General features: G+C 42.1%; 1 protein-coding gene across 6 annotated transcripts in view; it reads left to right on the top strand.

Moving 5' to 3' along the window:
• ANKIB1 (ankyrin repeat and IBR domain containing 1) overlaps positions 1–13,839 on the top strand; it is a 169,272-nt gene that overhangs the window by 45,561 nt on the left and 109,872 nt on the right. The window contains exon 2 of one of the 6 annotated variants that reach the window (XM_048838132.2): positions 239–298. The exons of the other annotated variants lie outside the window; for them this stretch is intronic. The gene's annotated coding sequence lies outside the window, so the exon portion shown is untranslated. The remainder of the gene's footprint in view (positions 1–238; positions 299–13,839) is intronic. 6 annotated transcript variants of the gene reach the window in all.

Here is a 13,839-nt window from a genome sequence, read left to right as displayed (position 1 = left end):
AAACTAGCACAGAAACAGTTTCTTTATCTTGCCAAATCTTTCCCTTTACTTTTTTAGTAGTTTACATTTAACACAATACTGGACTGTATATGCTTTTTTTTTTTTTTTTTTTTTTTTTTGGTAGTCTCTGCTGCTAACTGATTGCATACTTCCAATGCCAAGTGAGCTGTGTGGTTGACGAGTCAGTTCGTAACACTGGTGTTCATAACGCTGAGGTTCTACTGTAATTACATTTTAGGGAAAGAAGTCTCCCAGAATATATATCCACAGATGTGAAGGAGGACAGTGTCTGAAACAAGTGAGTGAATGACAGAAGTGGTGGTTATAGGTTAAGAAATTCTTTCAATAAAATGGGATCTAATGCTTTGGTATCAAGAGGATTCAGGAAACTAGCTTGCAGTTAATTCAATTATTAATTGCAAGTAATGAAATTAGACAATAAATGAATTCATGACAGCTATTTGGTCCATAATATCCAGGGCCAGATTTTCAAAAAAGCCTCTAAGTCTAAAATCTCAGATTTGCATGTCCTAACATTAAGCACTCAAATAAAAGTGGCCTCATTTTCAGAGATGTGGAACACCTTCAACTCCCATTGGATGTGAGTGGAATTTAATGCAATTCTGAAGCCGCATGCTTCTGAACCAGATGAAACTTGAAACTGATTATTGGTTATATATAGTTGAATTAAACTTGTACATTATAGCTTAACTGTTATGTATACACTAAACTGAAACTTGAATCTGGTTATGTAGTTAAATGGTTTGGGAATACCTTTGGCTGGATTAAATTAATTAATTTTATTATTATGTATTGCCATGTAAGAGCATATGCAGTCTTTGTAAACTGCAACTTTCAATTAGTGGTATGGAGTTACTTTTTTAAGCAGTAATTTGATACATATAAGGTACTTAAAGATCTTGGCGCAGATTCTCCACTCTGGCTGAGCTGCACTTGAATGTTCAGGGGAGGTGAATCTGCAGGAAGTCAGTTGCAGCTCCTTGATTCAGAGCCACCTAACCCAGGCAGAAGTTAGGACTGAACAGGGCAACCCTACTTTTAGGCTGCTGACATCCTCAGGGAGTTTATGTTAGAGGAAGACCATACATAGTGGAGTTTCACTCCACTACATCTCCTTCCTGTCATGCACACACACTGTCCCCAGAATGCCCTGATGTACCTATCATGCTGGCTGGAGTGGCTTGTGGCCATGAGTGCCTACTTCAGGGCAGACTGTCAAAACCAAGGCAGACCCCTCAAACTGGTGGTATATGTTATAATTAGATTTCACAAACCCAGTACCAAATGTGAACTCCCAAAGAACTACAGTAGTCTTATAATGAAATCCGAGAAAATCCCTTTAGACAGACAGGCTGGACTGCAATAAATGGTCACACCAAAAATCACACGCATTCCAGGTTACTCCCAGTCCCGAGAGACCAGTCTCTCACCCAGGTCGGGTTGCATCCTAGATCTCACACCAAAGACAGATGTTGGTAGCCAATTCTATAGTAAAGTAATAAAGGTTTATTAGTTAAGAAAAGAAATGAGTTATTGAGAAGTTAAAGCAGGTAAAATATATATACAGATAAATCAGGGTCCATAATGTGGTAATCTGCCAGTTTCCCAAAAGTCTCTCGAGGCTACCCAGAATCATCATCTTTGTTATTCTGTCCTGTTAGAATCCAAACAGTCCAGAGATGAAGGATCTTTTCCTGAGTCCATATTAACAGCTTTTTTTGTCTCAAAAAACAAACCGACAGGGTCACTACCCACGTGGGCTCTTTCTTTGATTGGCAAAGAGAGAAGCACATTCCGAGTCTTTGATCTCTGATCATCCCGCACAATCGCCATGTGCCTCCAAATGTGCCGGAATTAGCGTTTTCTTCTTAAAGTTCTTCATTTGCATTACATAAGGCTTCTTTCTTGTTTGATGGGTTATTTTAGTTACAGTGTAAATGTTTGCTATTACATTATAACAGGATACAGATAAGTAGAAACAATGCATGTAACGTCCCATTAGTTTTCATGAAGTTTAAACAGAAAATACATTCTTGTACATTTAACAGTCACTTGGATCTGAACTCCTACACAAGTGAATTGGCCTGGTTTCCAGCTGTGAGTTTGACAGTTCTCAGCTGACACCTTTGGCATCTGGTCTGCCAGTGTCACACATCTTTTTATGCCAAGGTGGTAAGAACTACTGGCATAGAAGGAGGTGGAGCTGCCCACACCAGGCTTACGTCAGTGGAGAATTCCTCTGCCATCTCCAGCCACTCTACGTCCACTTTGCACAAGTTATGCAGTATGGCCTAGTTTCAGTTGTTTCAATTATTAATAATACTTGAAAAAGCTAAAATAATTGACCGACTCAGAAAGAACCTCTTGCAGTAGCCAACTTTTATTTCTGCATCCTTATCTCTTCATGTCACTTCTTTTTCTCCTCTTCCAAGTGGAGGACAAAGTAAGTGGGACTTGTTTAGATCATTTTAAAATGTTGCCAAGACACCTGATCTTATTTTTGTGTTCAGCTGAGTCAACGAGAATGTGTTTAAGATGTTTGAATTGCTTATATTGTTGTATTCCTTTCTGGCAACCAAAGCTCTGAGTTGATGTATTCCTTTCTTTAACTACTAAAATCAATAAATAAAATGTAGAAATTACCTCCAGGATGCTCAGTTCTATTAGCGTTCAATTTGGAAATCAATACATTGCTGTTTTGTTTGATCTGCAGCCAATTGCATTGATTGCCCACCCAGAAATGTAAGCTGCCCCATTTATTTTAGTAGAGTGTTTAGTTGGTCATAACGAGGATTTTGACATTAGAGTAAGCAAATTTGTCTAAAGCACCCCCCTTAAGTTACTGAAATTTTATTATGAAACTTTCAGTGGTCCAAAAAGCAGTGTGAACACCCTGAGTCTTATTTGCTCTTTCCAGTAAATAAACACAAAATTGTGTAAATTAGCATATGAGGATTGATTTTTTTTTTCTGGACAATTTTTTTTTATTTGGTTAAAGGGGCTAAAGAGAAGACATGTGCCTTAAAACCTGTCCAGGGAAATTTGAGCAGATTCTTGTTCCAGTCTTGTGGATTTCAGTGTTATGAGAAGAAAATGGGACACTTTTTTTTTTTTCACCTGTGGCTAGATCCAGTTAGTGAAGAAATCATTTGGATGCCCCTACTCAATGATTTTCTGACAATATTGTTCCAAATCTTTTGCTAAGCCACTCAGCTTACAGCCACTCAGCTTTGCCTTGATTGTAGATGGCTCTGATTTAGAGATTTCATTTCTATATGTCAGAGGATGAGACAGTTTGCTGTGTACGATGTGCTGGGACTTTGGATGTTTGCAATTTTACCAGGAAGCTTTCCAAGTAATGACAGACTTTTATGCCTTCTTTTCTCAGGCTCAATACTAGTTTGATAAATACCTTGTGAATACACAAGGTGAAGAAGAAAGACCAAAGTGCATTACTTGCAACTGTTAGCTTTGGTCCCGGACTGAAGTGGAGGAAGCTTTGGTGGCAGGGATGTTGGGGATATGGAGGGAGATCAACAGATCTGAGAAAGTCCTGTGGGACTACTTTCTTGATCAGAAGAACAAATGTTTCCATCTGGAAACAAGCTTTTCTTAGTGACAGATGTAGAACAAAGATCTACAACACCGAGCTGCTCATTTAGTAGCTGTGAAGGATCTGGAGGAGAAATAACTTTCTCTCTTTGAATGCACAGGATGACATTCTACAGGAAAAGTTTCCCTATGGATAAAAGGAAGTGGAGAGGATCCTAAAATTCAATTAAAGGTGCTTTTAAAAAATTTTCTCTAGTGTCCATCCTTCAGTGATAAGACCAACCCACCTGGAGGTGAAAACATTATTAGGCTTTTCACTGCAGGAACAAAGTCCTGGGCTGGCAAATGTGTTCACTGTCTGGCTGAGAAGCCTCCACAAGAGGGTCTTGGTCAACTAGTTAGTATTTACTAGGGAAGTATGTGCTGCTTCCAGTTGAATTATAAAGATGATTGTTCAGGTGATTCTGCCTAGCCTGAAAATTCCTGTTGTATCAAATAAGAACATAATTCCTCCGTGACTTCCTGAAGGATGTATATTGCAGCATTATCATCTTGAGTTCTGATAAACCTTTCAGACATTTTCCTAGGGACTCTCCAAGCAAATTAATACCATCAAAGGGAACTTCAGTGAGATTGCCAACATGTTGCATAAGAAAGATGTGACCAAAAATGTTTTTAACATCACAAGCAGGTATTGCACAGAAAGTATAAGAAGACCATCTTGAACAATTTCATTCCCCCCCACCCCTTGATTCCTTTTCCAGTTGTCTTAGTGACTACTACTTCTGGGGCTTTTAAGAGTGGTGGGTTGGGAAGAGGTCTGTGCAGACCTGATGTTCAAACCATGGTGCCTCTCAGAGTGATGGGGATCAGGAACTTCTTGGAGTGTGAGAAGTACTGGCTAAGGTGTTATACAGAGAAATTTATCTAGAACAAATCTTGTGAGTTTCCTGGTTGAATTTGGCATAATTTTTGAGAGATGCTGGTAATGCATCTTTTTTCATGAGGGAATAGCCATGCTGAGTTCAGTATCTTTTCCAGTGATTTGGAAACAGGAAATATTTTTTTCCCCTTTTTTTAATTTTTGGGATTTGGTTGAGACAGGTGTTTTGTAATGTGTAAAGTGATTCAGGTCACCTGTGTTGTCACCATGTAAATGGTGACCTGAGTATTGTATCCTGAAGTTTTAGAGGAGGAAGGAGAAAATGTCTCCCCTCTTCAGACATCTTGTCCTATTTCCACGCTTCCTATTTCCCATGAAAAACTAGTTTAGGACAGGGCACTGATATATATTGGTTTAAACTCGATTTAAACCAGGAATCTGGGAAAAATAATTGTATCTGTGTCCAGCAGGTTCAGCAAGTATAGAATGTATCCAAAGTTTGAAAAGGTTCATCCACTAAAAACTGAGGAATAGGTTTGGTCTATTCACTGCATCAAAGTTGGTCTTCTGCTACAGAATGCTACATGGCCAAATGGACCTGGATTGGCAATCTGAAACTCTCTGCATACTTCTGATTGCTTCAGGCCTACAACTCTGCATTCTTGTCATGTTCACATAATTGAATGTTTTTTTACTTTCATTTCTTTAATATTGAAAACTGAAATATGAGCCAGGATGTGTAACTTCCTTAAGAAAATGCCAAACCAAAATACATAGACATTCTGATGTTCAGTACTATAATTACATAAATTAGTATTACACCCACTACAGTTTTTTGCTTTTTATTCATGCAACTCTAAATCTCCGATTCTACTGCTTTATGCAACCCCAATTTGAGTATGTAACTACAACTAAGTGTATTGTGCTGTGTAGTCCCAGTTTAAGGCCTTTTTTATTTTAAAAACTTTTTTTGGGGGGCAGTAAAAACCACTGCTGGTAAAAACCATGCCATTCAGTGCTTAACCACAAGATGACCATTCCTTCCTAGACCATCCTTCGTCTCTAACTTTTTGTTGTTACATACTTCGTGAGCAGAACTGAGAGAGAAAAGAAAAGTTTCAAGAAGAACTCTTGGTAGCTGGCATGATTAGTGACAACTGGCAGGGGAAACGATTCAGTCCTTGGCCAAAACAACTCTGACATATAAATCTGTTATCTTCATTGGGTAACTTTGAAACATTGGAGGATTTTTTCCTTGTTATAAATCAAGAAATTTTCAATATGTTCTTATTTGATGTTGCACGTGCAAAAACGGAAATCTTCAAATACCAAAATATTTGTATCATTTTCTTGAATTACAGAGATTTTAACTTTTTTGTTTTAGTGTGGAAGTGTGTCCGGTTAAAAGTTTCCATGTGACGATCCTCCCAGCTTTCTCTTCAGCAGGTGACTTCTGTCCCTTCTGCTATATTAGCTGACTAACTTCTTAGAAATTCGGTCTGTCAATACCTAGTTCATATCCATCCACCTTTGAACTGCAAGGCTCAGATTTTTTTTATTATTAAATAATTGGCTATTTTTGGTGAAGAGAACACAAATAGAATCTGTGAATTTGAAAAGACATTTATATTGCCCTAGTTTAAAATCTTACTGTGTTTATAATTTTGTGAGATCAAAAAGAACTAATTTCAGTAGGCATCTGTAAAATAGAGACTTGTACATTGTTTCATAGGTTTAAGAGGCAAACAACATATTGGGCATTAGTTTTAGCAGATGCTACATTTAAGTATGCAGTTCCATGGGTAGTGGTGATTCATCAGCGTAATTGTTGGATCCCGATGTTCTTTGTAATTAGATTTTATTTGGATCAAAATGCCACTTTCACTGTACTTACTAAAGAAAATTTCTGATGATCATCTCCATCAGCTGATGGTTGGAAATAAGTTGCCATAGAAAAAGAACTCAAACATAGTGGTCAGAATATACTCCTGTTGATAACAAAAACTTGATTAATGCTTGTTTGACATTAGTGACAGTAAAGCATAACATGTCACTGACAAAGTGATTCTGTGTAGTGTCACGGATCCACAGGTCCAGTGCTCTTGAATAACTCTGGAACAGTCCCTGGGAGGACCCCTTCAGTGTGTCAGTCCCCTTAAGGTTACACACTTTCACTAGGGTAAGCTGTTTTGCTTCACTGCCTCCTGGGACTGAACCTCTGAGTTGTCAGCATGCCTGATTCACACTGTGAGCTCCCTTCAGTGAGTCCACCTGAGTTGGTCACTTGAGAGCAGGGTGGATTTGCTTTAAATCAAATAGATTTAAATTATGATTTAATTTAATTATGATTTAATTTATTTAATTTAATTTATGATGTAATTATGATTTAAATTATGGTTTAGTCAGGAAGGCTCGATTTAATCATGGATTTCTACCTAAAAGTGCATTCTTGTTGGTTGTTATAACCATAATACATATTCTTCACAACTCAGAGATAGATGTAGGTTTTATTTTTAGAAGGTACACACTATACATTTTTAAACTGATTTATTTTGAAAACTTTTCAGATTAGTTATACAGATATATCAGAAAATGAATGGTTGTTTGGTTATTTTATTTACCAAAGATAATTGAAGCAGATATTTATGAAGTCATTGGGAGGTGGAATATCTCCAATTCAAACAGTTAATCATTATTGTTTGGAGGATTTTCTTGCCATGCTGTATTAAGAGGAGAACATCACCAGACAGACATTTAAATTGTTTTATTTAACTAAAACAACAATGTTATGTATTCTGGAATTTTTTTTCTTCAACAGCAAACATATAATATTTTAACAAAAAAAGCATATGAATTTTTAAGTTTAGTTAAACATTCACGTTTTTTAAAATCAGGTTTGTTTTTGTTAAAATTGTTTTTAACTAATATAGTTAAACGAAATATAAAAAAAACCCCACAAAAGTCGACTGTCAGCCAAGTCAACATGAGAAACTTTAAAATATTGACTTCTGGAGCTAACTCCGTCATCTTTACCTTCATTTTCCTGTTTGTTCAGAATCTGGAAAAGAAAAGCAAGCTTTCCTGCTTTTTCAGGTCCCAAACAATTTCTCAGTTTGGAATGAATTAGTCCAAAGGAAGAAAATATTCTTTCTTCACTGGCAGAAGAAGCTCCTGCTGTTAAAAGTGAGATTATCACTTTAACAGTCTCTGAATCCAAGTGCTTAAGTGACTTCCACCAGTTCACTGGTGTGACTTTCTTTAAAACATCATCAGCAAACATATATTTCTTCAATGGTTCACCCTTAGCTCTAAGTTTATTATAGTTGGCATTATGGAGGGATGATTGCTGGATGTCCATGTCATAGCCAACTCCTCTTCTTCGGCAGTTAAGCTTTGACCCTGGTACCGAGTATTGAGAATATTCACAAGAAAATGAGCTGGAGATAGTGCTTGTCCCATTCATTTTTTTAATGCTTGTAATTTAACTCTGTCGTTGCATATTTCTCTTTTTAAGGTCTTACTCAGTTCCTTCCAAATTTCAACAGCATCCGCCATAAAACAGCTATTTCCCTGCATTTTGTTCAAGCCTACAGAAATAGGCTTCAGGGTGTTCAACATTTCTCTTAAGCCCAATGTTGAGAACTTTGGCTGTGAGAACGCCATCTGTTTTTTCACGATTTTGTTCATAAACTGTCATCAGATTAGGCCAGTTCTTGATACAGTGCTCAAAACAGTCCACTACTGAGTTCCATCGCACATCTTGTGAGAGAGTGAGCTTGGTTCCTCCCCTTTTCTTCAGCGCAGCTGCTGCTGGTGGTTACGGAAGCATTTCGCAATTTCAACATGAGCCTTGATTTCTGGAACACGGAAGTCTTTGGTTAGGAGGTGCATCAACTGAGCACTGCAACCGTATGTTACTAGCTTGGGACTCTCTTCTAAATAATTTCTTCTAATCTTGGATACATTTGAAGCATTGTCTGTGAACAAGCTGCGTACTAGACATTTGAATTTTTTTTCACAGTTTGTTATAGCTTTTACTGCTGCTTGTAAAGTATTCTGCTCTGTGTGCATTTCCTGATGTATCAATTGTTTCTGTAAGGAAGACATTCCCTTCTTCTGTTCTCACAAAAGCCCATACAACAGGATCATTGTGGACATTGCTCCACTCATCAAGACTCAGGTTAACGATTTTACCCTCTAGACCTTTTGCATACTGCTCAATTTCTTTCATACGCTTTATCCAGAAATTTGCCTGTGACATCTGCTCTGTTGGGTGGACTGTATCCTGGTCTTAATACCTGAACCATGTTGTTGAAGTGTGGGTTCTTAATCATACAGAAAGGAGAGTTTGTTGCATAAACAAACCTGGCAATTTTTTCATCAATTACCTCTTTTTGTAATCTGCTGGTTCTTATCACAAACTTATCTATGGTTGTTTCTGGATGATGGAGGTTTTTTTTCTTTTTGTTACAGGTGCTATACTGTGGCTATGTAACATACATGATGTGACTGAAACACTATCATTGGCAGATAACTCTGAAACTATAGAAAATGATGGTGCTCTTGAAGGTGGATAGTCTTCAGAATCTTGTATGTTGAGGATAAATTCTCCTAAACAAAACAAGTGAATGCAGTTATTTAATTATTATTACCATACTGCTCATTTAGTATTACTCATTGCATTCACTGATACTCAGTACTACTTTAAAGGTGAAATTGTAAAAGGAAGATCTGCCTATTTCAGGTTTTTTGGGTTTTTTATCACAACTTTATCTAAAATGACCATACCATAGAGTAACAAGTATATTTTTTGCTCAAATGTGAGAATGCAAGAATAGTCCAGAAGGAAGACAGGCAGTCCTTAAGAAAAAAGTATGAAATAAAAAAGTTTAACAACCTGAAGATCCTGCATGTTGAGACATGTTCCTTTCATCATCTTCAGCACAGCTTCCTCCTGAGAAGGAACACTTCTCATGATCTTGTTTCATTTGGGCAACCAGGCCTTGCATTTCTTTGTTGCACTGTTTGCATTTTGCACGCATGCCTGTCTTACCCACAGGGAGAGGAACTTCGTTAAAATATTCCCAAACTGGGTCTCTTTTACGGCCTGCTGCCATTATAGGTTTTCCCTTCTTGTGAGAGAACAGTATGGTAGATCTCAAATCAATGAAGGCTACACTCAGAAAGACCTCAGGACTTCTGGAATATGCTGCTCAAACAGCTTCACTTTTGTTAATTGTTCCCAGTCAACTTCAAAGAGCAAGTACTATAATTTCTTAAGTCATGTCTACACTACAAAATTGTCGACCTAAATTATGTCAGCATACAGCTGCCCCAGTAATTAAATCCCTTTTGCTTGTCCACGCAATGCCCCTTGTGTCAGCGGTGCATGTCCTCACCAGGAGTGCTTGCACTGCTTGTACTGTCAGTGGGGGGCATTGTGGGACGGCTTCTGAGAGCAACACCGTGTCTACACTGGGGTGGGCAAACTACAGTCTGCAGGCCAGATCTGGATCTGGCTCACGGGATCTCCCCCCCCCGTGAGTGGGGAATGGGGAACCATGGCCAGTGGGAGCTTCGCAAGAGGTACCCACAGTCAAGGGCAGCACACTCAGCCCTTTGCTCTCCCCCCGCCCTTCCCCCAGGGGCCTCAGGGACATGGTGCCATCCGCTTCCCAGAGTGGCGTGGGACCGGGGCCAGGGCAGGCAGGTAGGGAGCCTGCCCTGGCCTGGCCCTGGTGTGCGCCACTGCCACCCTGGAACCGCTCCAGGTAAGCAGGGCCAGGCTGGAGCTCGCATCCCTCCTGCACCCCATTCCCCAACTCCCTGCCCTGAGCTCCCTCCTGCACCCCACACCCCTCCTGCACCCCAACCCCCTGCCCTGAGCCCCCTCGTATACCCTGCACCCCTCCTCTGCACCAACCACTTGCCCATAGCCCCTTCCTGCACACTGTACCCCCTCCCACACCCCACACTCCCTCCCGCACCCCAACCCCCTGCCCCAACCCTACATTCATGGTCCTGCATGCAATTTCCCCATCCAGATGTGGCCCTCAGGCCAAAAAGTTTGCCCACCCCGGTCTACACTGACACCACCTTGACCTTACTACATTGACACTCTGCCTCTTGTGGAGGTGGAGTTATTAAGTTGAAGTAATGGAGCAGTTTTGCCACATAGGTGCCTGTCGGGGGTGCTCCCCCTGGCTCTGCCCAGGCCCTGCCCTCACTCACCCCTTCCCCAAGGCCTTACCCTCACCCCATTCCACCTCCTCCGCCGAGCACGTTGCACCCTCACTTCTCCCCATCCCCCTCAGTGCCTCCTGATACCACAAAACAGCTGATCTGCAGCAGGCAGGAGGTGCTGGGAGGGAGGGGAAGGTGCTGATCGATGGGGCCCGCTGGCAGCCAGGAGACACTGGGGGGGGGGGGTGGAGGTTCTGGTAAAGGGGCACCTAGTGGGTGCGGGGCACCTAGTGGGTGCGGGGCACCCACCATTTTTTTCCCATGGGTGCTCCAGCCCTGGAGCAACCACGGAGTCGGCAGCTATGCTGCCACCTTCAGATTAACAGGCTGGTTGAGAGATTTAATTGAACCCTTAAAATTATGCTGAAAATGTTTGTGGACCAACACCCCAGTGACTGGGGTAAATGTTTACTTTACCTGATGTTTGCCATCACAAGGTTCCCCAAGAAACCACAGGATTTTCCCCTTTTGAACTTGCACTATGGGAGGAGGGTACAGGGCCCTCTGAGTCTAATGAGGGCAGAGTAGGGAGATACAGTGGACTCTGTCTCACAGGTGAGTCTAAGTGGTACACGCTGGCCTTCTGGAAAAACCTCATAGAACTCATGGGTTTTGCCGTGGAGAATCTAACTAGAGCTCAGGAGAAATATAAAATCTGGTATGTAGGCACTGCATGTTGTCAGACATATGGTACAGGAAACCACATTATAGTGCTCATTCCAGTGCAGACAAAGAGGAAGGGCCCTTTAAAATAATCAAACTCAGTGAGTTAAACTATGTGGTGGTGCTGTCTACTCACTCACACTGGCACCAAGTGTATCCTGTGAACATGACGACAAAGAAAATCTGGCCCTGGCTGTGGGAAGGGACGGGGAGGGAGAGGATCCCCTCTAGATCTGGGGCCATCCCCTCCCTGTACTCTATAACCATCTCCTATCACTTAATCGCCACACAGCAAGCAAAGAACAGGAGTTGTTGCAGGCTTATCACAAGGTATTTTCCAGTAAGCTTGGATACATCTCACTGGCTGTCCACTGGGTGGAGACGGGAACCAGGGCTCCAACTAAATGTTCACCCTTCAGGGTTACTGGGAAAACAGCCCAGAGCCTGGAGACCTCACCAAAAGTTATATTGGCAGGTGCTTTTGGACTTAGCTCAAATCAGCATTTACCTTAATAGGACTCTTTGAATTACTTGTCCTTCCTTTTGGCCCCACCTATCCTCCAGCAGCTGGTAGATGGATTACTATATGGGACAGGGGAATTTGCCATATACAGATATTTGTATTTTCAGTCACATTTGGGGAGAGCATATGACCCACATAAGTAGGGTACTTCACAGTAGTCAGACAGCAGGCCTGACTGTAAAGGTGGAGAAATGCAAGACAGGGATTGCAGATGAAGTCTGTTTCAACCACAGATTGGGGAGTGGCTGTATAAAACCAGAACCTGCAAAAAAAAAATGGAGGTTACTAAGAATTGGCCCACTCGTCAGACAAGAAAAAAGTACAAACCTTTACTGGGATGGCAGGATATTACTGGAGATCCATCCTGTACTTTAGTACCCTGACTGCTCCCATCATTGATTTAGGTAAGAAGGGTAAACCAGACAAGATTGCCTGGTCCGATCAGTGTCCTTGTCCTCTGGCATAGCCATGAGGAGGAGTTCATGGCTTCGGGTGTCCGGCTTTCCACAATTCAGGACTTATCCTTTGATGACATGGGCCTGTTTTCGGTGCAGATGGACTCCAGTCTCCACAGCCTAATGGATTCGCGAGCAACATTAAAATCACTGGGCCTGCATACCCCTGCTAACCAGTGAAAGCACTTTAAGCCACAACCCCTTCAGCGCTTCTACCCTCCCCGGCCAAGACAGGAAGAGGGGCAGGAATGGCAGACGGAAGCCTCCGCATCCTCTGCCCAGTCAAGGCCAGGGCTCAGTGAGGCAGTCATTGGGCTCTAAGCAAGCCTTTTAAAGACGTGCCCAGGGATGACGCACCAGTCAACTCACCGGATCCTTGTCCTTGTTTTCTGAATCATCTGTTCCACTTTTACTGTGCTTGGTCCCAGATAACATCAGACTGCTGGGTCCTTCACACTGTAGAAGTGGGATATTCTCTCCAATTCTGCTCCTCCACTCCCTCCCACCCCCTTTCCCCGTCCCTCTTCAGGGACCCTTCTCACAAGCAGGAAGGGTCACAATTCCTCATGCAGGAAGTCCATACGCTCCTCGTCGTGGAACCAGTGGAGGAGGTTCATCAGGAGCTAAGGGGCAAGGGATTCTGTTCCCAATATTTCCTAATCCCCAAAACCAAAGGGGGTCTTAGACCCATCCTTGACCTGCAAGGCCTCAACGGATTCATGAAAAAGTTGAGGTTCCGCATGGTTTCTCTAAATGCCATCATCCTGTCTCTGGGTCCGGGAGACTGGTATGCCGCCCTCGACTTCAAGGATGCATACTTCTACGTATCTATAATTCCAGCCCACAGACGTTTTCTCAGGTTCATGGTGAACCACAACTATTACCAGTTTACGGTCCTTCCGTTTGGTCTGTCAGTGGCCCCTCAGGTGTTTACCAAATGCATGGCAGTTGTAGCCGCCTTCCTGTGACGAAGGCTGGTGCAGGTATTCCCTTACCTCAGTGACTGGCTGCTCAGGGGCCGATCCAGGGTGCAAGTGGAGGCTAGCATCACGTCAACCTGGTAAGATCCACCTTCGACAGGCTGGGTCTCCTTCTGAACGTACACAAGTAAAACCCTGTCCCCTACACAGGAATAGAGTTTACTGGGGTAGTGCTGGACTCTGGTCAGGCCAGAGCATTTCTTCCCGCATCTTGTTTTCGGACGGTGACAGACATCATACAAGGCTTCAGCAATACCCCACCACCACAGCGACGAATTGCTTGAAGCTCCTCGGTGATATGGCAGCTTGTACTTGTATGGTACAGCACGTGAGACTGAGGCTCAGACCTCTCCAGGCCTGGCTGGCATCAACCTATCAGTCAGGGTGCAACAGTCTGGACAAGGTGGTCATTCTTCTGACCTCAGTTCTTGAATCATTCCACAGAATCAAACCACTGAAAGTATACTCAAGAGTCCCCTTTGTCAAGCCCCAGCCCTCGCTGTCCCTGGTCACAGATGC

Source organism: Caretta caretta, chromosome 2 (genome assembly GCF_965140235.1).
Source record: "Caretta caretta isolate rCarCar2 chromosome 2, rCarCar1.hap1, whole genome shotgun sequence".
NCBI lineage: Eukaryota > Metazoa > Chordata > Testudines > Cheloniidae > Caretta > Caretta caretta.
This window is presented reverse-complemented; position numbering and strand designations above follow the sequence as displayed.